Source organism: Hyla sarda, unplaced genomic scaffold (assembly GCF_029499605.1).
Source record: "Hyla sarda isolate aHylSar1 unplaced genomic scaffold, aHylSar1.hap1 scaffold_2424, whole genome shotgun sequence".
NCBI classification, from domain to species: domain Eukaryota; kingdom Metazoa; phylum Chordata; class Amphibia; order Anura; family Hylidae; genus Hyla; species Hyla sarda.
Window position 1 is genome coordinate 13,547 of NW_026609110.1, and position 27,500 is coordinate 41,046.

At 46.2% G+C, this 27,500-nt stretch overlaps 12 non-coding genes across 12 annotated transcripts; all 12 read right to left on the bottom strand.

The window, feature by feature from the left end:
* Positions 1–1,826: 1,826 nt before the first annotated feature.
* Positions 1,827–2,017, bottom strand: LOC130323074 (U2 spliceosomal RNA). Its single transcript, XR_008868452.1, has one exon. It is a non-coding gene; the product is annotated as a U2 spliceosomal RNA (small nuclear RNA).
* A 2,092-nt stretch (positions 2,018–4,109) lies between these two features.
* LOC130323054 (U2 spliceosomal RNA) lies at positions 4,110–4,300 on the bottom strand. The gene has a single exon (XR_008868437.1). It is a non-coding gene; the product is annotated as a U2 spliceosomal RNA (small nuclear RNA).
* A 2,091-nt stretch (positions 4,301–6,391) lies between these two features.
* On the bottom strand, positions 6,392–6,580 carry LOC130323064 (U2 spliceosomal RNA). Its single transcript, XR_008868446.1, has one exon. It is a non-coding gene; the product is annotated as a U2 spliceosomal RNA (small nuclear RNA).
* Positions 6,581–8,672: 2,092 nt separating this feature from the next.
* On the bottom strand, positions 8,673–8,863 carry LOC130323055 (U2 spliceosomal RNA). Its single transcript, XR_008868438.1, has one exon. It is a non-coding gene; the product is annotated as a U2 spliceosomal RNA (small nuclear RNA).
* Positions 8,864–10,952: 2,089 nt separating this feature from the next.
* LOC130323056 (U2 spliceosomal RNA) lies at positions 10,953–11,143 on the bottom strand. Its single transcript, XR_008868439.1, has one exon. It is a non-coding gene; the product is annotated as a U2 spliceosomal RNA (small nuclear RNA).
* Positions 11,144–13,234: 2,091 nt separating this feature from the next.
* Positions 13,235–13,425, bottom strand: LOC130323057 (U2 spliceosomal RNA). Its single transcript, XR_008868440.1, has one exon. It is a non-coding gene; the product is annotated as a U2 spliceosomal RNA (small nuclear RNA).
* A 2,108-nt stretch (positions 13,426–15,533) lies between these two features.
* On the bottom strand, positions 15,534–15,724 carry LOC130323058 (U2 spliceosomal RNA). The gene has a single exon (XR_008868441.1). It is a non-coding gene; the product is annotated as a U2 spliceosomal RNA (small nuclear RNA).
* A 2,093-nt stretch (positions 15,725–17,817) lies between these two features.
* On the bottom strand, positions 17,818–18,008 carry LOC130323060 (U2 spliceosomal RNA). The gene has a single exon (XR_008868442.1). It is a non-coding gene; the product is annotated as a U2 spliceosomal RNA (small nuclear RNA).
* Positions 18,009–20,085: 2,077 nt separating this feature from the next.
* LOC130323061 (U2 spliceosomal RNA) lies at positions 20,086–20,276 on the bottom strand. The gene has a single exon (XR_008868443.1). It is a non-coding gene; the product is annotated as a U2 spliceosomal RNA (small nuclear RNA).
* Positions 20,277–22,363: 2,087 nt separating this feature from the next.
* LOC130323062 (U2 spliceosomal RNA) lies at positions 22,364–22,554 on the bottom strand. The gene has a single exon (XR_008868444.1). It is a non-coding gene; the product is annotated as a U2 spliceosomal RNA (small nuclear RNA).
* A 2,095-nt stretch (positions 22,555–24,649) lies between these two features.
* Positions 24,650–24,840, bottom strand: LOC130323063 (U2 spliceosomal RNA). Its single transcript, XR_008868445.1, has one exon. It is a non-coding gene; the product is annotated as a U2 spliceosomal RNA (small nuclear RNA).
* Positions 24,841–26,928: 2,088 nt separating this feature from the next.
* Positions 26,929–27,119, bottom strand: LOC130323053 (U2 spliceosomal RNA). Its single transcript, XR_008868436.1, has one exon. It is a non-coding gene; the product is annotated as a U2 spliceosomal RNA (small nuclear RNA).
* Between the last annotated feature and the right edge of the window lie 381 nt (positions 27,120–27,500).

The following is a 27,500-nucleotide window of genomic DNA, read 5'->3' on the forward strand; positions in this document are numbered from 1 at the left end:
CTGGGCTTAGGATCTGCATAGGAAACACACACACAAGCACACACCTACCTTTGTTGCCTGCAGATGCCTCCTTGGCTGTCCCCAAACGGTATCAAACCAACACCCACGGGAAGCTGTAAGCATAGAGGACATGCCTGCACCCCATTGGACTTACCTGTGTGGGTTAAATCCGGGTTATTTGACAACCTATGGCGGTGATGGTTCTGCTCAGGCAGAGCAGTGCTGATGCTCCTCATAAAGCTGTCGCTGCTGTGAAGGTTCTAGGTGACATCACAAATCCCTTTGGTTACATACACAACAAAGCTGGGTTGTTGTTGTTTACACTCTGCAAGGCCTGTGGAAGTGAGTGACATCATAGCACTGTAGTTCTGAGGGTTCAAGATGGATGCAACAATCTCCTGTTGCTTCTATGAAGGCCGTAATAGACGACATCACCAAACAGCTCCATAGTCACATACACAGCAAAGGAGAGATGTTGTTTACACCTAGTGATGTCAGTGGTATTGAGTGACATCACAGCACAGTGCTAAGGCTCCTGGGCCTGGACACAGCAGCGGCTGCAATATCTCAACGGAGAATACGTTTATATCTATGTGTGTGTGTGCGCATATATATATATATATATATATATATATATATATATATATATTTCTCCGCCGAAATCACTTTTAAACCCATTTCCACCTTTTTTTCCCTTCTCTTCCTCTTACTTTTTTTTCACGTTTTTTTACGTTTTTCTCCTTTTCGCCTCTTTTCTGGGCGTATTATTCTTCTTTTTCTTCTTTTTTTTCGTCTAATGCATACCCCATCAGTGCAGCAATGCTTATTCAATACCGCCAGCAGATGGAGACACTGGGGGATAATTTTCTAAGGATTTATACTGATTTTTCCTGTCTGAATTTGTCGCACAGAAAGTTGCAGGCCAAATATGTGTGACATTTCTGCGACTTTAGCTTCTAGAGCATTTTTACAACATTATACATAGGTGCTGAATACATAAAAAGCGACTGTTCAGCGACAGACAAGTCGCATCGGCTGAAAGTAGGCCAGAATGTCAGTCCATGTTGGAGCAGGTTTAGATACAGTCTAAAGCATAGATCTCAAAGTCTGTGCACAGAATTTAGCAAGGGCCTCGCACCTTCTGATGCATCAGGTAGGTGCACAATAGCATAGCCTAACCCTCTGTACTTTGGTCTATATTGATGCGGGACATAGACAGCCAGCTGATGACCAATCCATTAGTGCAATGGATGGCTGGAAGCATTTGTCTTTGCCTTTGCAATACCACAGAAGCAATGCATGGTCAATGTACAGCAATGACACACCTGTGTGAACAGCCAGGAGACCCCCCCCCCCCCCCCCCATGTTATGTTACATAGTTACATAGTTAGTACGGTCGAAAAAAGACATATGTCCATCACGTTCAACCAGGGAATTAAGGGGTAGGGGTGTGGCGCGATATTGGGGAAGGGATGAGATTTTATATTTCTTCATAAGCATTAATCTTATTTTGCCAATTAGGAACATTCAGCACCCACCCGCTATCAAGGCAGCTGCCTATCATGTCATGCCCTACCTGCACAGGTGTGCTGGCTACTCAAATGATCCAATTAAGGAGGCCATTTAGTCAGCAGCAGCAGAAGTCCTGTGCCTGGACGCTCCAACAGGGGCCAGACACAAGCAGAAGCAGAAGCAGCAGAAGCAGCAGCAGCACCACCTTTTGTTTTTTGGCTGCAGCAGCAGCAAGGCCCACAGGGCTGGCTAGCTGGCTAGCCAGCAAGCAGGTAGCAATGAAAGTAGGAATCTTTCTTTTTAACCCTGTAAGGGGGTGGTGCACTGTACCCGAAGATACTGCCATATCGGGTCAATGCATAGGGCGACGGAAGCAAGCTTCGAAATCGGCCCCCGTTCTCAAAAATCCATTTAATATATGGTCCCCAGATAGGGGACGTATCAGATATTAAACTGATAAGAACAGATACTACACTTGATCTTAGCCAAAAGGCCGAGAAGCGATAACCGTGAAAGGGGCGGGCCCAACAAGGTCCCCTTCATGGGCACTATCACTGCTTGCTGTCAGGGAGGCTGCCAGACAATTTTCCATGCACACTCTGGGCTGGGGGGCAGTCAACCACCAGTACACACAGCAGAACCTAAACCCATACCATTATTGCTAAGCAGCAAGACAGGGGCCCATTGCACTCCCACGGGGCCTTTTTAAATGCAATCCATAACCCGGATTTGCCAGGAACCCTTCTTACTCCTCCTACTTGCATGTGACACTGGGCTTAGGATCTGCATAGGAAACACACACACAAGCACACACCTACCTTTGTTGCCTGCAGATGCCTCCTTGGCTGTCCCCAAACGGTATCAAACCAACACCCACGGGAAGCTGTAAGCATAGAGGACATGCCTGCACCCCATTGGACTTACCTGTGTGGGTTAAATCCGGGTTATTTGACAACCTATGGCGGTGATGGTTCTGCTCAGGCAGAGCAGTGCTGATGCTCCTCATAAAGCTGTCGCTGCTGTGAAGGTTCTAGGTGACATCACAAATCCCTTTGGTTACATACACAACAAAGCTGGGTTGTTGTTGTTTACACTCTGCAAGGCCTGTGGAAGTGAGTGACATCATAGCACTGTAGTTCTGAGGGTTCAAGATGGATGCAACAATCTCCTGTTGCTTCTATGAAGGCCGTAATAGACGACATCACCAAACAGCTCCATAGTCACATACACAGCAAAGGAGAGATGTTGTTTACACCTAGTGATGTCAGTGGTATTGAGTGACATCACAGCACAGTGCTAAGGCTCCTGGGCCTGGACACAGCAGCGGCTGCAATATCTCAACGGAGAATACGTTTATATCTATGTGTGTGTGTGCGCATATATATATATATATATATATATATATATATATATATATATTTCTCCGCCGAAATCACTTTTAAACCCATTTCCACCTTTTTTTCCCTTCTCTTCCTCTTACTTTTTTTTCACGTTTTTTTACGTTTTTCTCCTTTTCGCCTCTTTTCTGGGCGTATTATTCTTCTTTTTCTTCTTTTTTTTCGTCTAATGCATACCCCATCAGTGCAGCAATGCTTATTCAATACCGCCAGCAGATGGAGACACTGGGGGATAATTTTCTAAGGATTTATACTGATTTTTCCTGTCTGAATTTGTCGCACAGAAAGTTGCAGGCCAAATATGTGTGACATTTCTGCGACTTTAGCTTCTAGAGCATTTTTACAACATTATACATAGGTGCTGAATACATAAAAAGCGACTGTTCAGCGACAGACAAGTCGCATCGGCTGAAAGTAGGCCAGAATGTCAGTCCATGTTGGAGCAGGTTTAGATACAGTCTAAAGCATAGATCTCAAAGTCTGTGCACAGAATTTAGCAAGGGCCTCGCACCTTCTGATGCATCAGGTAGGTGCACAATAGCATAGCCTAACCCTCTGTACTTTGGTCTATATTGATGCGGGACATAGACAGCCAGCTGATGACCAATCCATTAGTGCAATGGATGGCTGGAAGCATTTGTCTTTGCCTTTGCAATACCACAGAAGCAATGCATGGTCAATGTACAGCAATGACACACCTGTGTGAACAGCCAGGAGACCCCCCCCCCCCCCCCCCCATGTTATGTTACATAGTTACATAGTTAGTACGGTCGAAAAAAGACATATGTCCATCACGTTCAACCAGGGAATTAAGGGGTAGGGGTGTGGCGCGATATTGGGGAAGGGATGAGATTTTATATTTCTTCATAAGCATTAATCTTATTTTGTCAATTAGGAACATTCAGCACCCACCCGCTATCAAGGCAGCTGCCTATCATGTCATGCCCTACCTGCACAGGTGTGCTGGCTACTCAAATGATCCAATTAAGGAGGCCATTTAGTCAGCAGCAGCAGAAGTCCTGTGCCTGGACGCTCCAACAGGGGCCAGACACAAGCAGAAGCAGAAGCAGCAGAAGCAGCAGCAGCACCACCTTTTGTTTTTTGGCTGCAGCAGCAGCAAGGCCCACAGGGCTGGCTAGCTGGCTAGCCAGCAAGCAGGTAGCAATGAAAGTAGGAATCTTTCTTTTTAACCCTGTAAGGGGGTGGTGCACTGTACCCGAAGATACTGCCATATCGGGTCAATGCATAGGGCGACGGAAGCAAGCTTCGAAATCGGCCCCCGTTCTCAAAAATCCATTTAATATATGGTCCCCAGATAGGGGACGTATCAGATATTAAACTGATAAGAACAGATACTACACTTGATCTTAGCCAAAAGGCCGAGAAGCGATAACCGTGAAAGGGGCGGGCCCAACAAGGTCCCCTTCATGGGCACTATCACTGCTTGCTGTCAGGGAGGCTGCCAGACAATTTTCCATGCACACTCTGGGCTGGGGGGCAGTCAACCACCAGTACACACAGCAGAACCTAAACCCATACCATTATTGCTAAGCAGCAAGACAGGGGCCCATTGCACTCCCACGGGGCCTTTTTAAATGCAATCCATAACCCGGATTTGCCAGGAACCCTTCTTACTCCTCCTACTTGCATGTGACACTGGGCTTAGGATCTGCATAGGAAACACACACACAAGCACACACCTACCTTTGTTGCCTGCAGATGCCTCCTTGGCTGTCCCCAAACGGTATCAAACCAACACCCACGGGAAGCTGTAAGCATAGAGGACATGCCTGCACCCCATTGGACTTACCTGTGTGGGTTAAATCCGGGTTATTTGACAACCTATGGCGGTGATGGTTCTGCTCAGGCAGAGCAGTGCTGATGCTCCTCATAAAGCTGTCGCTGCTGTGAAGGTTCTAGGTGACATCACAAATCCCTTTGGTTACATACACAACAAAGCTGGGTTGTTGTTGTTTACACTCTGCAAGGCCTGTGGAAGTGAGTGACATCATAGCACTGTAGTTCTGAGGGTTCAAGATGGATGCAACAATCTCCTGTTGCTTCTATGAAGGCCGTAATAGACGACATCACCAAACAGCTCCATAGTCACATACACAGCAAAGGAGAGATGTTGTTTACACCTAGTGATGTCAGTGGTATTGAGTGACATCACAGCACAGTGCTAAGGCTCCTGGGCCTGGACACAGCAGCGGCTGCAATATCTCAACGGAGAATACGTTTATATCTATGTGTGTGTGTGCGCATATATATATATATATATATATATATATATATATATATATTTCTCCGCCGAAATCACTTTTAAACCCATTTCCACCTTTTTTTCCCTTCTCTTCCTCTTACTTTTTTTTCACGTTTTTTTACGTTTTTCTCCTTTTCGCCTCTTTTCTGGGCGTATTATTCTTCTTTTTCTTCTTTTTTTTCGTCTAATGCATACCCCATCAGTGCAGCAATGCTTATTCAATACCGCCAGCAGATGGAGACACTGGGGGATAATTTTCTAAGGATTTATACTGATTTTTCCTGTCTGAATTTGTCGCACAGAAAGTTGCAGGCCAAATATGTGTGACATTTCTGCGACTTTAGCTTCTAGAGCATTTTTACAACATTATACATAGGTGCTGAATACATAAAAAGCGACTGTTCAGCGACAGACAAGTCGCATCGGCTGAAAGTAGGCCAGAATGTCAGTCCATGTTGGAGCAGGTTTAGATACAGTCTAAAGCATAGATCTCAAAGTCTGTGCACAGAATTTAGCAAGGGCCTCGCACCTTCTGATGCATCAGGTAGGTGCACAATAGCATAGCCTAACCCTCTGTACTTTGGTCTATATTGATGCGGGACATAGACAGCCAGCTGATGACCAATCCATTAGTGCAATGGATGGCTGGAAGCATTTGTCTTTGCCTTTGCAATACCACAGAAGCAATGCATGGTCAATGTACAGCAATGACACACCTGTGTGAACAGCCAGGAGACCCCCCCCCCCCCCCCCCCATGTTATGTTACATAGTTACATAGTTAGTACGGTCGAAAAAAGACATATGTCCATCACGTTCAACCAGGGAATTAAGGGGTAGGGGTGTGGCGCGATATTGGGGAAGGGATGAGATTTTATATTTCATTCATAAGCATTAATCTTATTTTGTCAATTAGGAACATTCAGCACCCACCCGCTATCAAGGCAGCTGCCTATCATGTCATGCCCTACCTGCACAGGTGTGCTGGCTACTCAAATGATCCAATTAAGGAGGCCATTTAGTCAGCAGCAGCAGAAGTCCTGTGCCTGGACGCTCCAACAGGGGCCAGACACAAGCAGAAGCAGAAGCAGCAGAAGCAGCAGCAGCACCACCTTTTGTTTTTTGGCTGCAGCAGCAGCAAGGCCCACAGGGCTGGCTAGCTGGCTAGCCAGCAAGCAGGTAGCAATGAAAGTAGGAATCTTTCTTTTTAACCCTGTAAGGGGGTGGTGCACTGTACCCGAAGATACTGCCATATCGGGTCAATGCATAGGGCGACGGAAGCAAGCTTCGAAATCGGCCCCCGTTCTCAAAAATCCATTTAATATATGGTCCCCAGATAGGGGACGTATCAGATATTAAACTGATAAGAACAGATACTACACTTGATCTTAGCCAAGGCCGAGAAGCGATAACCGTGAAAGGGGCGGGCCCAACAAGGTCCCCTTCATGGCACTATCACTGCTTGCTGTCAGGGAGGCTGCCAGACAATTTTCCCATGCACACTCTGGGCTGGGGGCAGTCAACCACCAGTACACACAGCAGAACCTAAACCCATACCATTATTGCTAAGCAGCAAGACAGGGGCCCATTGCACTCCCACGGGGCCTTTTTAAATGCAATCCATAACCCGGATTTGCCAGGAACCCTTCTTACTCCTCCTACTTGCATGTGACACTGGGCTTAGGATCTGCATAGGAAACACACACACAAGCACACACCTACCTTTGTTGCCTGCAGATGCCTCCTTGGCTGTCCCCAAACGGTATCAAACCAACACCCACGGGAAGCTGTAAGCATAGAGGACATGCCTGCACCCCATTGGACTTACCTGTGTGGGTTAAATCCGGGTTATTTGACAACCTATGGCGGTGATGGTTCTGCTCAGGCAGAGCAGTGCTGATGCTCCTCATAAAGCTGTCGCTGCTGTGAAGGTTCAAGGTGACATCACAAATCCCTTTGGTTACATACACAACAAAGCTGGGTTGTTGTTGTTTACACTCTGCAAGGCCTGTGGAAGTGAGTGACATCATAGCACTGTAGTTCTGAGGGTTCAAGATGGATGCAACAATCTCCTGTTGCTTCTATGAAGGCCGTAATAGACGACATCACCAAACAGCTCCATAGTCACATACACAGCAAAGGAGAGATGTTGTTTACACCTAGTGATGTCAGTGGTATTGAGTGACATCACAGCACAGTGCTAAGGCTCCTGGGCCTGGACACAGCAGCGGCTGCAATATCTCAACGGAGAATACGTTTATATCTATGTGTGTGTGTGCGCATATATATATAATATATATATATATATATATATATATATATATTTCTCCGCCGAAATCACTTTTAAACCCATTTCCACCTTTTTTTCCCTTCTCTTCCTCTTACTTTTTTTTCACGTTTTTTTACGTTTTTCTCCTTTTCGCCTCTTTTCTGGGCGTATTATTCTTCTTTTTCTTCTTTTTTTTCGTCTAATGCATACCCCATCAGTGCAGCAATGCTTATTCAATACCGCCAGCAGATGGAGACACTGGGGGATAATTTTCTAAGGATTTATACTGATTTTTCCTGTCTGAATTTGTCGCACAGAAAGTTGCAGGCCAAATATGTGTGACATTTCTGCGACTTTAGCTTCTAGAGCATTTTTACAACATTATACATAGGTGCTGAATACATAAAAAGCGACTGTTCAGCGACAGACAAGTCGCATCGGCTGAAAGTAGGCCAGAATGTCAGTCCATGTTGGAGCAGGTTTAGATACAGTCTAAAGCATAGATCTCAAAGTCTGTGCACAGAATTTAGCAAGGGCCTCGCACCTTCTGATGCATCAGGTAGGTGCACAATAGCATAGCCTAACCCTCTGTACTTTGGTCTATATTGATGCGGGACATAGACAGCCAGCTGATGACCAATCCATTAGTGCAATGGATGGCTGGAAGCATTTGTCTTTGCCTTTGCAATACCACAGAAGCAATGCATGGTCAATGTACAGCAATGACACACCTGTGTGAACAGCCAGGAGACCCCCCCCCCCCCCCCCCCATGTTATGTTACATAGTTACATAGTTAGTACGGTCGAAAAAAGACATATGTCCATCACGTTCAACCAGGGAATTAAGGGGTAGGGGTGTGGCGCGATATTGGGGAAGGGATGAGATTTTATATTTCTTCATAAGCATTAATCTTATTTTGTCAATTAGGAACATTCAGCACCCACCCGCTATCAAGGCAGCTGCCTATCATGTCATGCCCTACCTGCACAGGTGTGCTGGCTACTCAAATGATCCAATTAAGGAGGCCATTTAGTCAGCAGCAGCAGAAGTCCTGTGCCTGGACGCTCCAACAGGGGCCAGACACAAGCAGAAGCAGAAGCAGCAGAAGCAGCAGCAGCACCACCTTTTGTTTTTTGGCTGCAGCAGCAGCAAGGCCCACAGGGCTGGCTAGCTGGCTAGCCAGCAAGCAGGTAGCAATGAAAGTAGGAATCTTTCTTTTTAACCCTGTAAGGGGGTGGTGCACTGTACCCGAAGATACTGCCATATCGGGTCAATGCATAGGGCGACGGAAGCAAGCTTCGAAATCGGCCCCCGTTCTCAAAAATCCATTTAATATATGGTCCCCAGATAGGGGACGTATCAGATATTAAACTGATAAGAACAGATACTACACTTGATCTTAGCCAAAAGGCCGAGAAGCGATAACCGTGAAAGGGGCGGGCCCAACAAGGTCCCCTTCATGGGCACTATCACTGCTTGCTGTCAGGGAGGCTGCCAGACAATTTTCCATGCACACTCTGGGCTGGGGGGCAGTCAACCACCAGTACACACAGCAGAACCTAAACCCATACCATTATTGCTAAGCAGCAAGACAGGGGCCCATTGCACTCCCACGGGGCCTTTTTAAATGCAATCCATAACCCGGATTTGCCAGGAACCCTTCTTACTCCTCCTACTTGCATGTGACACTGGGCTTAGGATCTGCATAGGAAACACACACACAAGCACACACCTACCTTTGTTGCCTGCAGATGCCTCCTTGGCTGTCCCCAAACGGTATCAAACCAACACCCACGGGAAGCTGTAAGCATAGAGGACATGCCTGCACCCCATTGGACTTACCTGTGTGGGTTAAATCCGGGTTATTTGACAACCTATGGCGGTGATGGTTCTGCTCAGGCAGAGCAGTGCTGATGCTCCTCATAAAGCTGTCGCTGCTGTGAAGGTTCTAGGTGACATCACAAATCCCTTTGGTTACATACACAACAAAGCTGGGTTGTTGTTGTTTACACTCTGCAAGGCCTGTGGAAGTGAGTGACATCATAGCACTGTAGTTCTGAGGGTTCAAGATGGATGCAACAATCTCCTGTTGCTTCTATGAAGGCCGTAATAGACGACATCACCAAACAGCTCCATAGTCACATACACAGCAAAGGAGAGATGTTGTTTACACCTAGTGATGTCAGTGGTATTGAGTGACATCACAGCACAGTGCTAAGGCTCCTGGGCCTGGACACAGCAGCGGCTGCAATATCTCAACGGAGAATACGTTTATATCTATGTGTGTGTGTGCGCATATATATATATATATATATATATATATATATATATATATATATATCTCCGCCGAAATCACTTTTAAACCCATTTCCACCTTTTTTTCCCTTCTCTTCCTCTTACTTTTTTTTCACGTTTTTTTACGTTTTTCTCCTTTTCGCCTCTTTTCTGGGCGTATTATTCTTCTTTTTCTTCTTTTTTTTCGTCTAATGCATACCCCATCAGTGCAGCAATGCTTATTCAATACCGCCAGCAGATGGAGACACTGGGGGATAATTTTCTAAGGATTTATACTGATTTTTCCTGTCTGAATTTGTCGCACAGAAAGTTGCAGGCCAAATATGTGTGACATTTCTGCGACTTTAGCTTCTAGAGCATTTTTACAACATTATACATAGGTGCTGAATACATAAAAAGCGACTGTTCAGCGACAGACAAGTCGCATCGGCTGAAAGTAGGCCAGAATGTCAGTCCATGTTGGAGCAGGTTTAGATACAGTCTAAAGCATAGATCTCAAAGTCTGTGCACAGAATTTAGCAAGGGCCTCGCACCTTCTGATGCATCAGGTAGGTGCACAATAGCATAGCCTAACCCTCTGTACTTTGGTCTATATTGATGCGGGACATAGACAGCCAGCTGATGACCAATCCATTAGTGCAATGGATGGCTGGAAGCATTTGTCTTTGCCTTTGCAATACCACAGAAGCAATGCATGGTCAATGTACAGCAATGACACACCTGTGTGAACAGCCAGGAGACCCCCCCCCCCCCCATGTTATGTTACATAGTTACATAGTTAGTACGGTCGAAAAAAGACATATGTCCATCACGTTCAACCAGGGAATTAAGGGGTAGGGGTGTGGCGCGATATTGGGGAAGGGATGAGATTTTATATTTCTTCATAAGCATTAATCTTATTTTGTCAATTAGGAACATTCAGCACCCACCCGCTATCAAGGCAGCTGCCTATCATGTCATGCCCTACCTGCACAGGTGTGCTGGCTACTCAAATGATCCAATTAAGGAGGCCATTTAGTCAGCAGCAGCAGAAGTCCTGTGCCTGGACGCTCCAACAGGGGCCAGACACAAGCAGAAGCAGAAGCAGCAGAAGCAGCAGCAGCACCACCTTTTGTTTTTTGGCTGCAGCAGCAGCAAGGCCCACAGGGCTGGCTAGCTGGCTAGCCAGCAAGCAGGTAGCAATGAAAGTAGGAATCTTTCTTTTTAACCCTGTAAGGGGGTGGTGCACTGTACCCGAAGATACTGCCATATCGGGTCAATGCATAGGGCGACGGAAGCAAGCTTCGAAATCGGCCCCCGTTCTCAAAAATCCATTTAATATATGGTCCCCAGATAGGGGACGTATCAGATATTAAACTGATAAGAACAGATACTACACTTGATCTTAGCCAAAAGGCCGAGAAGCGATAACCGTGAAAGGGGCGGGCCCAACAAGGTCCCCTTCATGGGCACTATCACTGCTTGCTGTCAGGGAGGCTGCCAGACAATTTTCCATGCACACTCTGGGCTGGGGGGCAGTCAACCACCAGTACACACAGCAGAACCTAAACCCATACCATTATTGCTAAGCAGCAAGACAGGGGCCCATTGCACTCCCACGGGGCCTTTTTAAATGCAATCCATAACCCGGATTTGCCAGGAACCCTTCTTACTCCTCCTACTTGCATGTGACACTGGGCTTAGGATCTGCATAGGAAACACACACACAAGCACACACCTACCTTTGTTGCCTGCAGATGCCTCCTTGGCTGTCCCCAAACGGTATCAAACCAACACCCACGGGAAGCTGTAAGCATAGAGGACATGCCTGCACCCCATTGGACTTACCTGTGTGGGTTAAATCCGGGTTATTTGACAACCTATGGCGGTGATGGTTCTGCTCAGGCAGAGCAGTGCTGATGCTCCTCATAAAGCTGTCGCTGCTGTGAAGGTTCTAGGTGACATCACAAATCCCTTTGGTTACATACACAACAAAGCTGGGTTGTTGTTGTTTACACTCTGCAAGGCCTGTGGAAGTGAGTGACATCATAGCACTGTAGTTCTGAGGGTTCAAGATGGATGCAACAATCTCCTGTTGCTTCTATGAAGGCCGTAATAGACGACATCACCAAACAGCTCCATAGTCACATACACAGCAAAGGAGAGATGTTGTTTACACCTAGTGATGTCAGTGGTATTGAGTGACATCACAGCACAGTGCTAAGGCTCCTGGGCCTGGACACAGCAGCGGCTGCAATATCTCAACGGAGAATACGTTTATATCTATGTGTGTGTGTGCGCATATATATATATATATATATATAGTATATATATATATATATATATTTCTCCGCCGAAATCACTTTTAAACCCATTTCCACCTTTTTTTCCCTTCTCTTCCTCTTACTTTTTTTTCACGTTTTTTTACGTTTTTCTCCTTTTCGCCTCTTTTCTGGGCGTATTATTCTTCTTTTTCTTCTTTTTTTTCGTCTAATGCATACCCCATCAGTGCAGCAATGCTTATTCAATACCGCCAGCAGATGGAGACACTGGGGGATAATTTTCTAAGGATTTATACTGATTTTTCCTGTCTGAATTTGTCGCACAGAAAGTTGCAGGCCAAATATGTGTGACATTTCTGCGACTTTAGCTTCTAGAGCATTTTTACAACATTATACATAGGTGCTGAATACATAAAAAGCGACTGTTCAGCGACAGACAAGTCGCATCGGCTGAAAGTAGGCCAGAATGTCAGTCCATGTTGGAGCAGGTTTAGATACAGTCTAAAGCATAGATCTCAAAGTCTGTGCACAGAATTTAGCAAGGGCCTCGCACCTTCTGATGCATCAGGTAGGTGCACAATAGCATAGCCTAACCCTCTGTACTTTGGTCTATATTGATGCGGGACATAGACAGCCAGCTGATGACCAATCCATTAGTGCAATGGATGGCTGGAAGCATTTGTCTTTGCCTTTGCAATACCACAGAAGCAATGCATGGTCAATGTACAGCAATGACACACCTGTGTGAACAGCCAGGAGACCCCCCCCCCCCCCCATGTTATGTTACATAGTTACATAGTTAGTACGGTCGAAAAAAGACATATGTCCATCACGTTCAACCAGGGAATTAAGGGGTAGGGGTGTGGCGCGATATTGGGGAAGGGATGAGATTTTATATTTCTTCATAAGCATTAATCTTATTTTGTCAATTAGGAACATTCAGCACCCACCCGCTATCAAGGCAGCTGCCTATCATGTCATGCCCTACCTGCACAGGTGTGCTGGCTACTCAAATGATCCAATTAAGGAGGCCATTTAGTCAGCAGCAGCAGAAGTCCTGTGCCTGGACGCTCCAACAGGGGCCAGACACAAGCAGAAGCAGAAGCAGCAGAAGCAGCAGCAGCACCACCTTTTGTTTTTTGGCTGCAGCAGCAGCAAGGCCCACAGGGCTGGCTAGCTGGCTAGCCAGCAAGCAGGTAGCAATGAAAGTAGGAATCTTTCTTTTTAACCCTGTAAGGGGGTGGTGCACTGTACCCGAAGATACTGCCATATCGGGTCAATGCATAGGGCGACGGAAGCAAGCTTCGAAATCGGCCCCCGTTCTCAAAAATCCATTTAATATATGGTCCCCAGATAGGGGACGTATCAGATATTAAACTGATAAGAACAGATACTACACTTGATCTTAGCCAAAAGGCCGAGAAGCGATAACCGTGAAAGGGGCGGGCCCAACAAGGTCCCCTTCATGGGCACTATCACTGCTTGCTGTCAGGGAGGCTGCCAGACAATTTTCCATGCACACTCTGGGCTGGGGGGCAGTCAACCACCAGTACACACAGCAGAACCTAAACCCATACCATTATTGCTAAGCAGCAAGACAGGGGCCCATTGCACTCCCACGGGGCCTTTTTAAATGCAATCCATAACCCGGATTTGCCAGGAACCCTTCTTACTCCTCCTACTTGCATGTGACACTGGGCTTAGGATCTGCATAGGAAACACACACACAAGCACACACCTACCTTTGTTGCCTGCAGATGCCTCCTTGGCTGTCCCCAAACGGTATCAAACCAACACCCACGGGAAGCTGTAAGCATAGAGGACATGCCTGCACCCCATTGGACTTACCTGTGTGGGTTAAATCCGGGTTATTTGACAACCTATGGCGGTGATGGTTCTGCTCAGGCAGAGCAGTGCTGATGCTCCTCATAAAGCTGTCGCTGCTGTGAAGGTTCTAGGTGACATCACAAATCCCTTTGGTTACATACACAACAAAGCTGGGTTGTTGTTGTTTACACTTGTTGTTGTTTACACTCTGCAAGGCCTGTGGAAGTGAGTGACATCATAGCACTGTAGTTCTGAGGGTTCAAGATGGATGCAACAATCTCCTGTTGCTTCTATGAAGGCCGTAATAGACGACATCACCAAACAGCTCCATAGTCACATACACAGCAAAGGAGAGATGTTGTTTACACCTAGTGATGTCAGTGGTATTGAGTGACATCACAGCACAGTGCTAAGGCTCCTGGGCCTGGACACAGCAGCGGCTGCAATATCTCAACGGAGAATACGTTTATATCTATGTGTGTGTGTGCGCATATATATATATATATATATATATATATATATATATATATATATATTTCTCCGCCGAAATCACTTTTAAACCCATTTCCACCTTTTTTTCCCTTCTCTTCCTCTTACTTTTTTTTCACGTTTTTTTACGTTTTTCTCCTTTTCGCCTCTTTTCTGGGCGTATTATTCTTCTTTTTCTTCTTTTTTTTCGTCTAATGCATACCCCATCAGTGCAGCAATGCTTATTCAATACCGCCAGCAGATGGAGACACTGGGGGATAATTTTCTAAGGATTTATACTGATTTTTCCTGTCTGAATTTGTCGCACAGAAAGTTGCAGGCCAAATATGTGTGACATTTCTGCGACTTTAGCTTCTAGAGCATTTTTACAACATTATACATAGGTGCTGAATACATAAAAAGCGACTGTTCAGCGACAGACAAGTCGCATCGGCTGAAAGTAGGCCAGAATGTCAGTCCATGTTGGAGCAGGTTTAGATACAGTCTAAAGCATAGATCTCAAAGTCTGTGCACAGAATTTAGCAAGGGCCTCGCACCTTCTGATGCATCAGGTAGGTGCACAATAGCATAGCCTAACCCTCTGTACTTTGGTCTATATTGATGCGGGACATAGACAGCCAGCTGATGACCAATCCATTAGTGCAATGGATGGCTGGAAGCATTTGTCTTTGCCTTTGCAATACCACAGAAGCAATGCATGGTCAATGTACAGCAATGACACACCTGTGTGAACAGCCAGGAGACCCCCCCCCCCCCCCATGTTATGTTACATAGTTACATAGTTAGTACGGTCGAAAAAAGACATATGTCCATCACGTTCAACCAGGGAATTAAGGGGTAGGGGTGTGGCGCGATATTGGGGAAGGGATGAGATTTTATATTTCTTCATAAGCATTAATCTTATTTTGTCAATTAGGAACATTCAGCACCCACCCGCTATCAAGGCAGCTGCCTATCATGTCATGCCCTACCTGCACAGGTGTGCTGGCTACTCAAATGATCCAATTAAGGAGGCCATTTAGTCAGCAGCAGCAGAAGTCCTGTGCCTGGACGCTCCAACAGGGGCCAGACACAAGCAGAAGCAGAAGCAGCAGAAGCAGCAGCAGCACCACCTTTTGTTTTTTGGCTGCAGCAGCAGCAAGGCCCACAGGGCTGGCTAGCTGGCTAGCCAGCAAGCAGGTAGCAATGAAAGTAGGAATCTTTCTTTTTAACCCTGTAAGGGGGTGGTGCACTGTACCCGAAGATACTGCCATATCGGGTCAATGCATAGGGCGACGGAAGCAAGCTTCGAAATCGGCCCCCGTTCTCAAAAATCCATTTAATATATGGTCCCCAGATAGGGGACGTATCAGATATTAAACTGATAAGAACAGATACTACACTTGATCTTAGCCAAAAGGCCGAGAAGCGATAACCGTGAAAGGGGCGGGCCCAACAAGGTCCCCTTCATGGGCACTATCACTGCTTGCTGTCAGGGAGGCTGCCAGACAATTTTCCATGCACACTCTGGGCTGGGGGGCAGTCAACCACCAGTACACACAGCAGAACCTAAACCCATACCATTATTGCTAAGCAGCAAGACAGGGGCCCATTGCACTCCCACGGGGCCTTTTTAAATGCAATCCATAACCCGGATTTGCCAGGAACCCTTCTTACTCCTCCTACTTGCATGTGACACTGGGCTTAGGATCTGCATAGGAAACACACACACAAGCACACACCTACCTTTGTTGCCTGCAGATGCCTCCTTGGCTGTCCCCAAACGGTATCAAACCAACACCCACGGGAAGCTGTAAGCATAGAGGACATGCCTGCACCCCATTGGACTTACCTGTGTGGGTTAAATCCGGGTTATTTGACAACCTATGGCGGTGATGGTTCTGCTCAGGCAGAGCAGTGCTGATGCTCCTCATAAAGCTGTCGCTGCTGTGAAGGTTCTAGGTGACATCACAAATCCCTTTGGTTACATACACAACAAAGCTGGGTTGTTGTTGTTTACACTCTGCAAGGCCTGTGGAAGTGAGTGACATCATAGCACTGTAGTTCTGAGGGTTCAAGATGGATGCAACAATCTCCTGTTGCTTCTATGAAGGCCGTAATAGACGACATCACCAAACAGCTCCATAGTCACATACACAGCAAAGGAGAGATGTTGTTTACACCTAGTGATGTCAGTGGTATTGAGTGACATCACAGCACAGTGCTAAGGCTCCTGGGCCTGGACACAGCAGCGGCTGCAATATCTCAACGGAGAATACGTTTATATCTATGTGTGTGTGTGCGCATATATATATATATATATATATATATATATATATATATATATATATATTTCTCCGCCGAAATCACTTTTAAACCCATTTCCACCTTTTTTTCCCTTCTCTTCCTCTTACTTTTTTTTCACGTTTTTTTACGTTTTTCTCCTTTTCGCCTCTTTTCTGGGCGTATTATTCTTCTTTTTCTTCTTTTTTTTCGTCTAATGCATACCCCATCAGTGCAGCAATGCTTATTCAATACCGCCAGCAGATGGAGACACTGGGGGATAATTTTCTAAGGATTTATACTGATTTTTCCTGTCTGAATTTGTCGCACAGAAAGTTGCAGGCCAAATATGTGTGACATTTCTGCGACTTTAGCTTCTAGAGCATTTTTACAACATTATACATAGGTGCTGAATACATAAAAAGCGACTGTTCAGCGACAGACAAGTCGCATCGGCTGAAAGTAGGCCAGAATGTCAGTCCATGTTGGAGCAGGTTTAGATACAGTCTAAAGCATAGATCTCAAAGTCTGTGCACAGAATTTAGCAAGGGCCTCGCACCTTCTGATGCATCAGGTAGGTGCACAATAGCATAGCCTAACCCTCTGTACTTTGGTCTATATTGATGCGGGACATAGACAGCCAGCTGATGACCAATCCATTAGTGCAATGGATGGCTGGAAGCATTTGTCTTTGCCTTTGCAATACCACAGAAGCAATGCATGGTCAATGTACAGCAATGACACACCTGTGTGAACAGCCAGGAGACCCCCCCCCCCCCCATGTTATGTTACATAGTTACATAGTTAGTACGGTCGAAAAAAGACATATGTCCATCACGTTCAACCAGGGAATTAAGGGGTAGGGGTGTGGCGCGATATTGGGGAAGGGATGAGATTTTATATTTCTTCATAAGCATTAATCTTATTTTGTCAATTAGGAACATTCAGCACCCACCCGCTATCAAGGCAGCTGCCTATCATGTCATGCCCTACCTGCACAGGTGTGCTGGCTACTCAAATGATCCAATTAAGGAGGCCATTTAGTCAGCAGCAGCAGAAGTCCTGTGCCTGGACGCTCCAACAGGGGCCAGACACAAGCAGAAGCAGAAGCAGCAGAAGCAGCAGCAGCACCACCTTTTGTTTTTTGGCTGCAGCAGCAGCAAGGCCCACAGGGCTGGCTAGCTGGCTAGCCAGCAAGCAGGTAGCAATGAAAGTAGGAATCTTTCTTTTTAACCCTGTAAGGGGGTGGTGCACTGTACCCGAAGATACTGCCATATCGGGTCAATGCATAGGGCGACGGAAGCAAGCTTCGAAATCGGCCCCCGTTCTCAAAAATCCATTTAATATATGGTCCCCAGATAGGGGACGTATCAGATATTAAACTGATAAGAACAGATACTACACTTGATCTTAGCCAAAAGGCCGAGAAGCGATAACCGTGAAAGGGGCGGGCCCAACAAGGTCCCCTTCATGGGCACTATCACTGCTTGCTGTCAGGGAGGCTGCCAGACAATTTTCCATGCACACTCTGGGCTGGGGGGCAGTCAACCACCAGTACACACAGCAGAACCTAAACCCATACCATTATTGCTAAGCAGCAAGACAGGGGCCCATTGCACTCCCACGGGGCCTTTTTAAATGCAATCCATAACCCGGATTTGCCAGGAACCCTTCTTACTCCTCCTACTTGCATGTGACACTGGGCTTAGGATCTGCATAGGAAACACACACACAAGCACACACCTACCTTTGTTGCCTGCAGATGCCTCCTTGGCTGTCCCCAAACGGTATCAAACCAACACCCACGGGAAGCTGTAAGCATAGAGGACATGCCTGCACCCCATTGGACTTACCTGTGTGGGTTAAATCCGGGTTATTTGACAACCTATGGCGGTGATGGTTCTGCTCAGGCAGAGCAGTGCTGATGCTCCTCATAAAGCTGTCGCTGCTGTGAAGGTTCTAGGTGACATCACAAATCCCTTTGGTTACATACACAACAAAGCTGGGTTGTTGTTGTTTACACTCTGCAAGGCCTGTGGAAGTGAGTGACATCATAGCACTGTAGTTCTGAGGGTTCAAGATGGATGCAACAATCTCCTGTTGCTTCTATGAAGGCCGTAATAGACGACATCACCAAACAGCTCCATAGTCACATACACAGCAAAGGAGAGATGTTGTTTACACCTAGTGATGTCAGTGGTATTGAGTGACATCACAGCACAGTGCTAAGGCTCCTGGGCCTGGACACAGCAGCGGCTGCAATATCTCAACGGAGAATACGTTTATATCTATGTGTGTGTGTGCGCATATATATATATATATATATATATATATATATATATATATATATATTCTCCGCCGAAATCACTTTTAAACCCATTTCCACCTTTTTTTCCCTTCTCTTCCTCTTACTTTTTTTTCACGTTTTTTTACGTTTTTCTCCTTTTCGCCTCTTTTCTGGGCGTATTATTCTTCTTTTTCTTCTTTTTTTTCGTCTAATGCATACCCCATCAGTGCAGCAATGCTTATTCAATACCGCCAGCAGATGGAGACACTGGGGGATAATTTTCTAAGGATTTATACTGATTTTTCCTGTCTGAATTTGTCGCACAGAAAGTTGCAGGCCAAATATGTGTGACATTTCTGCGACTTTAGCTTCTAGAGCATTTTTACAACATTATACATAGGTGCTGAATACATAAAAAGCGACTGTTCAGCGACAGACAAGTCGCATCGGCTGAAAGTAGGCCAGAATGTCAGTCCATGTTGGAGCAGGTTTAGATACAGTCTAAAGCATAGATCTCAAAGTCTGTGCACAGAATTTAGCAAGGGCCTCGCACCTTCTGATGCATCAGGTAGGTGCACAATAGCATAGCCTAACCCTCTGTACTTTGGTCTATATTGATGCGGGACATAGACAGCCAGCTGATGACCAATCCATTAGTGCAATGGATGGCTGGAAGCATTTGTCTTTGCCTTTGCAATACCACAGAAGCAATGCATGGTCAATGTACAGCAATGACACACCTGTGTGAACAGCCAGGAGACCCCCCCCCCCCCCCCATGTTATGTTACATAGTTACATAGTTAGTACGGTCGAAAAAAGACATATGTCCATCACGTTCAACCAGGGAATTAAGGGGTAGGGGTGTGGCGCGATATTGGGGAAGGGATGAGATTTTATATTTCTTCATAAGCATTAATCTTATTTTGTCAATTAGGAACATTCAGCACCCACCCGCTATCAAGGCAGCTGCCTATCATGTCATGCCCTACCTGCACAGGTGTGCTGGCTACTCAAATGATCCAATTAAGGAGGCCATTTAGTCAGCAGCAGCAGAAGTCCTGTGCCTGGACGCTCCAACAGGGGCCAGACACAAGCAGAAGCAGAAGCAGCACCACCTTTTGTTTTTTGGCTGCAGCAGCAGCAAGGCCCACAGGGCTGGCTAGCTGGCTAGCCAGCAAGCAGGTAGCAATGAAAGTAGGAATCTTTCTTTTTAACCCTGTAAGGGGGTGGTGCACTGTACCCGAAGATACTGCCATATCGGGTCAATGCATAGGGCGACGGAAGCAAGCTTCGAAATCGGCCCCCGTTCTCAAAAATCCATTTAATATATGGTCCCCAGATAGGGGACGTATCAGATATTAAACTGATAAGAACAGATACTACACTTGATCTTAGCCAAAAGGCCGAGAAGCGATAACCGTGAAAGGGGCGGGCCCAACAAGGTCCCCTTCATGGGCACTATCACTGCTTGCTGTCAGGGAGGCTGCCAGACAATTTTCCATGCACACTCTGGGCTGGGGGGCAGTCAACCACCAGTACACACAGCAGAACCTAAACCCATACCATTATTGCTAAGCAGCAAGACAGGGGCCCATTGCACTCCCACGGGGCCTTTTTAAATGCAATCCATAACCCGGATTTGCCAGGAACCCTTCTTACTCCTCCTACTTGCATGTGACACTGGGCTTAGGATCTGCATAGGAAACACACACACAAGCACACACCTACCTTTGTTGCCTGCAGATGCCTCCTTGGCTGTCCCCAAACGGTATCAAACCAACACCCACGGGAAGCTGTAAGCATAGAGGACATGCCTGCACCCCATTGGACTTACCTGTGTGGGTTAAATCCGGGTTATTTGACAACCTATGGCGGTGATGGTTCTGCTCAGGCAGAGCAGTGCTGATGCTCCTCATAAAGCTGTCGCTGCTGTGAAGGTTCTAGGTGACATCACAAATCCCTTTGGTTACATACACAACAAAGCTGGGTTGTTGTTGTTTACACTCTGCAAGGCCTGTGGAAGTGAGTGACATCATAGCACTGTAGTTCTGAGGGTTCAAGATGGATGCAACAATCTCCTGTTGCTTCTATGAAGGCCGTAATAGACGACATCACCAAACAGCTCCATAGTCACATACACAGCAAAGGAGAGATGTTGTTTACACCTAGTGATGTCAGTGGTATTGAGTGACATCACAGCACAGTGCTAAGGCTCCTGGGCCTGGACACAGCAGCGGCTGCAATATCTCAACGGAGAATACGTTTATATCTATGTGTGTGTGTGCGCATATATATATATATATATATATATATATATATATATATATATATTTCTCCGCCGAAATCACTTTTAAACCCATTTCCACCTTTTTTTCCCTTCTCTTCCTCTTACTTTTTTTTCACGTTTTTTTACGTTTTTCTCCTTTTCGCCTCTTTTCTGGGCGTATTATTCTTCTTTTTCTTCTTTTTTTTCGTCTAATGCATACCCCATCAGTGCAGCAATGCTTATTCAATACCGCCAGCAGATGGAGACACTGGGGGATAATTTTCTAAGGATTTATACTGATTTTTCCTGTCTGAATTTGTCGCACAGAAAGTTGCAGGCCAAATATGTGTGACATTTCTGCGACTTTAGCTTCTAGAGCATTTTTACAACATTATACATAGGTGCTGAATACATAAAAAGCGACTGTTCAGCGACAGACAAGTCGCATCGGCTGAAAGTAGGCCAGAATGTCAGTCCATGTTGGAGCAGGTTTAGATACAGTCTAAAGCATAGATCTCAAAGTCTGTGCACAGAATTTAGCAAGGGCCTCGCACCTTCTGATGCATCAGGTAGGTGCACAATAGCATAGCCTAACCCTCTGTACTTTGGTCTATATTGATGCGGGACATAGACAGCCAGCTGATGACCAATCCATTAGTGCAATGGATGGCTGGAAGCATTTGTCTTTGCCTTTGCAATACCACAGAAGCAATGCATGGTCAATGTACAGCAATGACACACCTGTGTGAACAGCCAGGAGACCCCCCCCCCCCCCCCCCATGTTATGTTACATAGTTACATAGTTAGTACGGTCGAAAAAAGACATATGTCCATCACGTTCAACCAGGGAATTAAGAGGTAGGGGTGTGGCGCGATATTGGGGAAGGGATGAGATTTTATATTTCTTCATAAGCATTAATCTTATTTTGTCAATTAGGAACATTCAGCACCCACCCGCTATCAAGGCAGCTGCCTATTATGTCATGCCCTACCTGCACAGGTGTGCTGGCTACTCAAATGATCCAATTAAGGAGGCCATTTAGTCAGCAGCAGCAGAAGTCCTGTGCCTGGACGCTCCAACAGGGGCCAGACACAAGCAGAAGCAGAAGAAGCAGCAGCAGCACCACCTTTTGTTTTTTGGCTGCAGCAGCAGCAAGGCCCACAGGGCTGGCTAGCTGGCTAGCCAGCAAGCAGGTAGCAATGAAAGTAGGAATCTTTCTTTTTAACCCTGTAAGGGGGTGGTGCACTGTACCCGAAGATACTGCCATATCGGGTCAATGCATAGGGCGACGGAAGCAAGCTTCGAAATCGGCCCCCGTTCTCAAAAATCCATTTAATATATGGTCCCCAGATAGGGGACGTATCAGATATTAAACTGATAAGAACAGATACTACACTTGATCTTAGCCAAAAGGCCGAGAAGCGATAACCGTGAAAGGGGCGGGCCCAACAAGGTCCCCTTCATGGGCACTATCACTACTTGCTGTCAGGGAGGCTGCCAGACAATTTTCCATGCACACTCTGGGCTGGGGGGCAGTCAACCACCAGTACACACAGCAGAACCTAAACCCATACCATTATTGCTAAGCAGCAAGACAGGGGCCCATTGCACTCCCACGGGGCCTTTTTAAATGCAATCCATAACCCGGATTTGCCAGGAACCCTTCTTACTCCTCCTACTTGCATGTGACACTGGGCTTAGGATCTGCATAGGAAACACACACACAAGCACACACCTACCTTTGTTGCCTGCAGATGCCTCCTTGGCTGTCCCCAAACGGTATCAAACCAACACCCACGGGAAGCTGTAAGCATAGAGGACATGCCTGCACCCCATTGGACTTACCTGTGTGGGTTAAATCCGGGTTATTTGACAACCTATGGCGGTGATGGTTCTGCTCAGGCAGAGCAGTGCTGATGCTCCTCATAAAGCTGTCGCTGCTGTGAAGGTTCTAGGTGACATCACAAATCCCTTTGGTTACATACACAACAAAGCTGGGTTGTTGTTGTTTACACTCTGCAAGGCCTGTGGAAGTGAGTGACATCATAGCACTGTAGTTCTGAGGGTTCAAGATGGATGCAACAATCTCCTGTTGCTTCTATGAAGGCCGTAATAGACGACATCACCAAACAGCTCCATAGTCACATACACAGCAAAGGAGAGATGTTGTTTACACCTAGTGATGTCAGTGGTATTGAGTGACATCACAGCACAGTGCTAAGGCTCCTGGGCCTGGACACAGCAGCGGCTGCAATATCTCAACGGAGAATACGTTTATATCTATGTGTGTGTGTGCGCATATATATATATATATATATATATATATATATATATATATATATATATTTCTCCGCCGAAATCACTTTTAAACCCATTTCCACCTTTTTTTCCCTTCTCTTCCTCTTACTTTTTTTTCACGTTTTTTTCCGTTTTTCTCCTTTTCGCCTCTTTTCTGGGCGTATTATTCTTCTTTTTCTTCTTTTTTTTCGTCTAATGCATACCCCATCAGTGCAGCAATGCTTATTCAATACCGCCAGCAGATGGAGACACTGGGGGATAATTTTCTAAGGATTTATACTGATTTTTCCTGTCTGAATTTGTCGCACAGAAAGTTGCAGGCCAAATATGTGTGACATTTCTGCGACTTTAGCTTCTAGAGCATTTTTACAACATTATACATAGGTGCTGAATACATAAAAAGCGACTGTTCAGCGACAGACAAGTCGCATCGGCTGAAAGTAGGCCAGAATGTCAGTCCATGTTGGAGCAGGTTTAGATACAGTCTAAAGCATAGATCTCAAAGTCTGTGCACAGAATTTAGCAAGGGCCTCGCACCTTCTGATGCATCAGGTAGGTGCACAATAGCATAGCCTAACCCTCTGTACTTTGGTCTATATTGATGCGGGACATAGACAGCCAGCTGATGACCAATCCATTAGTGCAATGGATGGCTGGAAGCATTTGTCTTTGCCTTTGCAATACCACAGAAGCAATGCATGGTCAATGTACAGCAATGACACACCTGTGTGAACAGCCAGGAGACCCCCCCCCCCCCCCCCCCATGTTATGTTACATAGTTACATAGTTAGTACGGTCGAAAAAAGACATATGTCCATCACGTTCAACCAGGGAATTAAGGGGTAGGGGTGTGGCGCGATATTGGGGAAGGGATGAGATTTTATATTTCTTCATAAGCATTAATCTTATTTTGTCAATTAGGAACATTCAGCACCCACCCGCTATCAAGGCAGCTGCCTATCATGTCATGCCCTACCTGCACAGGTGTGCTGGCTACTCAAATGATCCAATTAAGGAGGCCATTTAGTCAGCAGCAGCAGAAGTCCTGTGCCTGGACGCTCCAACAGGGGCCAGACACAAGCAGAAGCAGAAGCAGCAGAAGCAGCAGCACCACCTTTTGTTTTTTGGCTGCAGCAGCAGCAAGGCCCACAGGGCTGGCTAGCTGGCTAGCCAGCAAGCAGGTAGCAATGAAAGTAGGAATCTTTCTTTTTAACCCTGTAAGGGGGTGGTGCACTGTACCCGAAGATACTGCCATATCGGGTCAATGCATAGGGCGACGGAAGCAAGCTTCGAAATCGGCCCCCGTTCTCAAAAATCCATTTAATATATGGTCCCCAGATAGGGGACGTATCAGATATTAAACTGATAAGAACAGATACTACACTTGATCTTAGCCAAAAGGCCGAGAAGCGATAACCGTGAAAGGGGCGGGCCCAACAAGGTCCCCTTCATGGGCACTATCACTGCTTGCTGTCAGGGAGGCTGCCAGACAATTTTCCATGCACACTCTGGGCTGGGGGGCAGTCAACCACCAGTACACACAGCAGAACCTAAACCCATACCATTATTGCTAAGCAGCAAGACAGGGGCCCATTGCACTCCCACGGGGCCTTTTTAAATGCAATCCATAACCCGGATTTGCCAGGAACCCTTCTTACTCCTCCTACTTGCATGTGACACTGGGCTTAGGATCTGCATAGGAAACACACACACAAGCACACACCTACCTTTGTTGCCTGCAGATGCCTCCTTGGCTGTCCCCAAACGGTATCAAACCAACACCCACGGGAAGCTGTAAGCATAGAGGACATGCCTGCACCCCATTGGACTTACCTGTGTGGGTTAAATCCGGGTTATTTGACAACCTATGGCGGTGATGGTTCTGCTCAGGCAGAGCAGTGCTGATGCTCCTCATAAAGCTGTCGCTGCTGTGAAGGTTCTAGGTGACATCACAAATCCCTTTGGTTACATACACAACAAAGCTGGGTTGTTGTTGTTTACACTCTGCAAGGCCTGTGGAAGTGAGTGACATCATAGCACTGTAGTTCTGAGGGTTCAAGATGGATGCAACAATCTCCTGTTGCTTCTATGAAGGCCGTAATAGACGACATCACCAAACAGCTCCATAGTCACATACACAGCAAAGGAGAGATGTTGTTTACACCTAGTGATGTCAGTGGTATTGAGTGACATCACAGCACAGTGCTAAGGCTCCTGGGCCTGGACACAGCAGCGGCTGCAATATCTCAACGGAGAATACGTTTATATCTATGTGTGTGTGTGCGCATATATATATATATATATATATATATATATATATATATATATATATATTTCTCCGCCGAAATCACTTTTAAACCCATTTCCACCTTTTTTTCCCTTCTCTTCCTCTTACTTTTTTTTCACGTTTTTTTACGTTTTTCTCCTTTTCGCCTCTTTTCTGGGCGTATTATTCTTCTTTTTCTTCTTTTTTTTCGTCTAATGCATACCCCATCAGTGCAGCAATGCTTATTCAATACCGCCAGCAGATGGAGACACTGGGGGATAATTTTCTAAGGATTTATACTGATTTTTCCTGTCTGAATTTGTCGCACAGAAAGTTGCAGGCCAAATATGTGTGACATTTCTGCGACTTTAGCTTCTAGAGCATTTTTACAACATTATACATAGGTGCTGAATACATAAAAAGCGACTGTTCAGCGACAGACAAGTCGCATCGGCTGAAAGTAGGCCAGAATGTCAGTCCATGTTGGAGCAGGTTTAGATACAGTCTAAAGCATAGATCTCAAAGTCTGTGCACAGAATTTAGCAAGGGCCTCGCACCTTCTGATGCATCAGGTAGGTGCACAATAGCATAGCCTAACCCTCTGTACTTTGGTCTATATTGATGCGGGACATAGACAGCCAGCTGATGACCAATCCATTAGTGCAATGGATGGCTGGAAGCATTTGTCTTTGCCTTTGCAATACCACAGAAGCAATGCATGGTCAATGTACAGCAATGACACACCTGTGTGAACAGCCAGGAGACCCCCCCCCATGTTATGTTACATAGTTACATAGTTAGTACGGTCGAAAAAAGACATATGTCCATCACGTTCAACCAGGGAATTAAGGGGTAGGGGTGTGGCGCGATATTGGGGAAGGGATGAGATTTTATATTTCTTCATAAGCATTAATCTTATTTTGTCAATTAGGAACATTCAGCACCCACCCGCTATCAAGGCAGCTGCCTATCATGTCATGCCCTACCTGCACAGGTGTGCTGGCTACTCAAATGATCCAATTAAGGAGGCCATTTAGTCAGCAGCAGCAGAAGTCCTGTGCCTGGACGCTCCAACAGGGGCCAGACACAAGCAGAAGCAGAAGCAGCAGAAGCAGCAGCAGCACCACCTTTTGTTTTTTGGCTGCAGCAGCAGCAAGGCCCACAGGGCTGGCTAGCTGGCTAGCCAGCAAGCAGGTAGCAATGAAAGTAGGAATCTTTCTTTTTAACCCTGTAAGGGGGTGGTGCACTGTACCCGAAGATACTGCCATATCGGGTCAATGCATAGGGCGACGGAAGCAAGCTTCGAAATCGGCCCCTGTTCTCAAAAATCCATTTAATATATGGTCCCCAGATAGGGGACGTATCAGATATTAAACTGATAAGAACAGATACTACACTTGATCTTAGCCAAAAGGCCGAGAAGCGATAACCGTGAAAGGGGCGGGCCCAACAAGGTCCCCTTCATGGGCACTATCACTGCTTGCTGTCAGGGAGGCTGCCAGACAATTTTCCATGCACACTCTGGGCTGGGGGGCAGTCAACCACCAGTACACACAGCAGAACCTAAACCCATACCATTATTGCTAAGCAGCAAGACAGGGGCCCATTGCACTCCCACGGGGCCTTTTTAAATGCAATCCATAACCCGGATTTGCCAGGAACCCTTCTTACTCCTCCTACTTGCATGTGACACTGGGCTTAGGATCTGCATAGGAAACACACACACAAGCACACACCTACCTTTGTTGCCTGCAGATGCCTCCTTGGCTGTCCCCAAACGGTATCAAACCAACACCCACGGGAAGCTG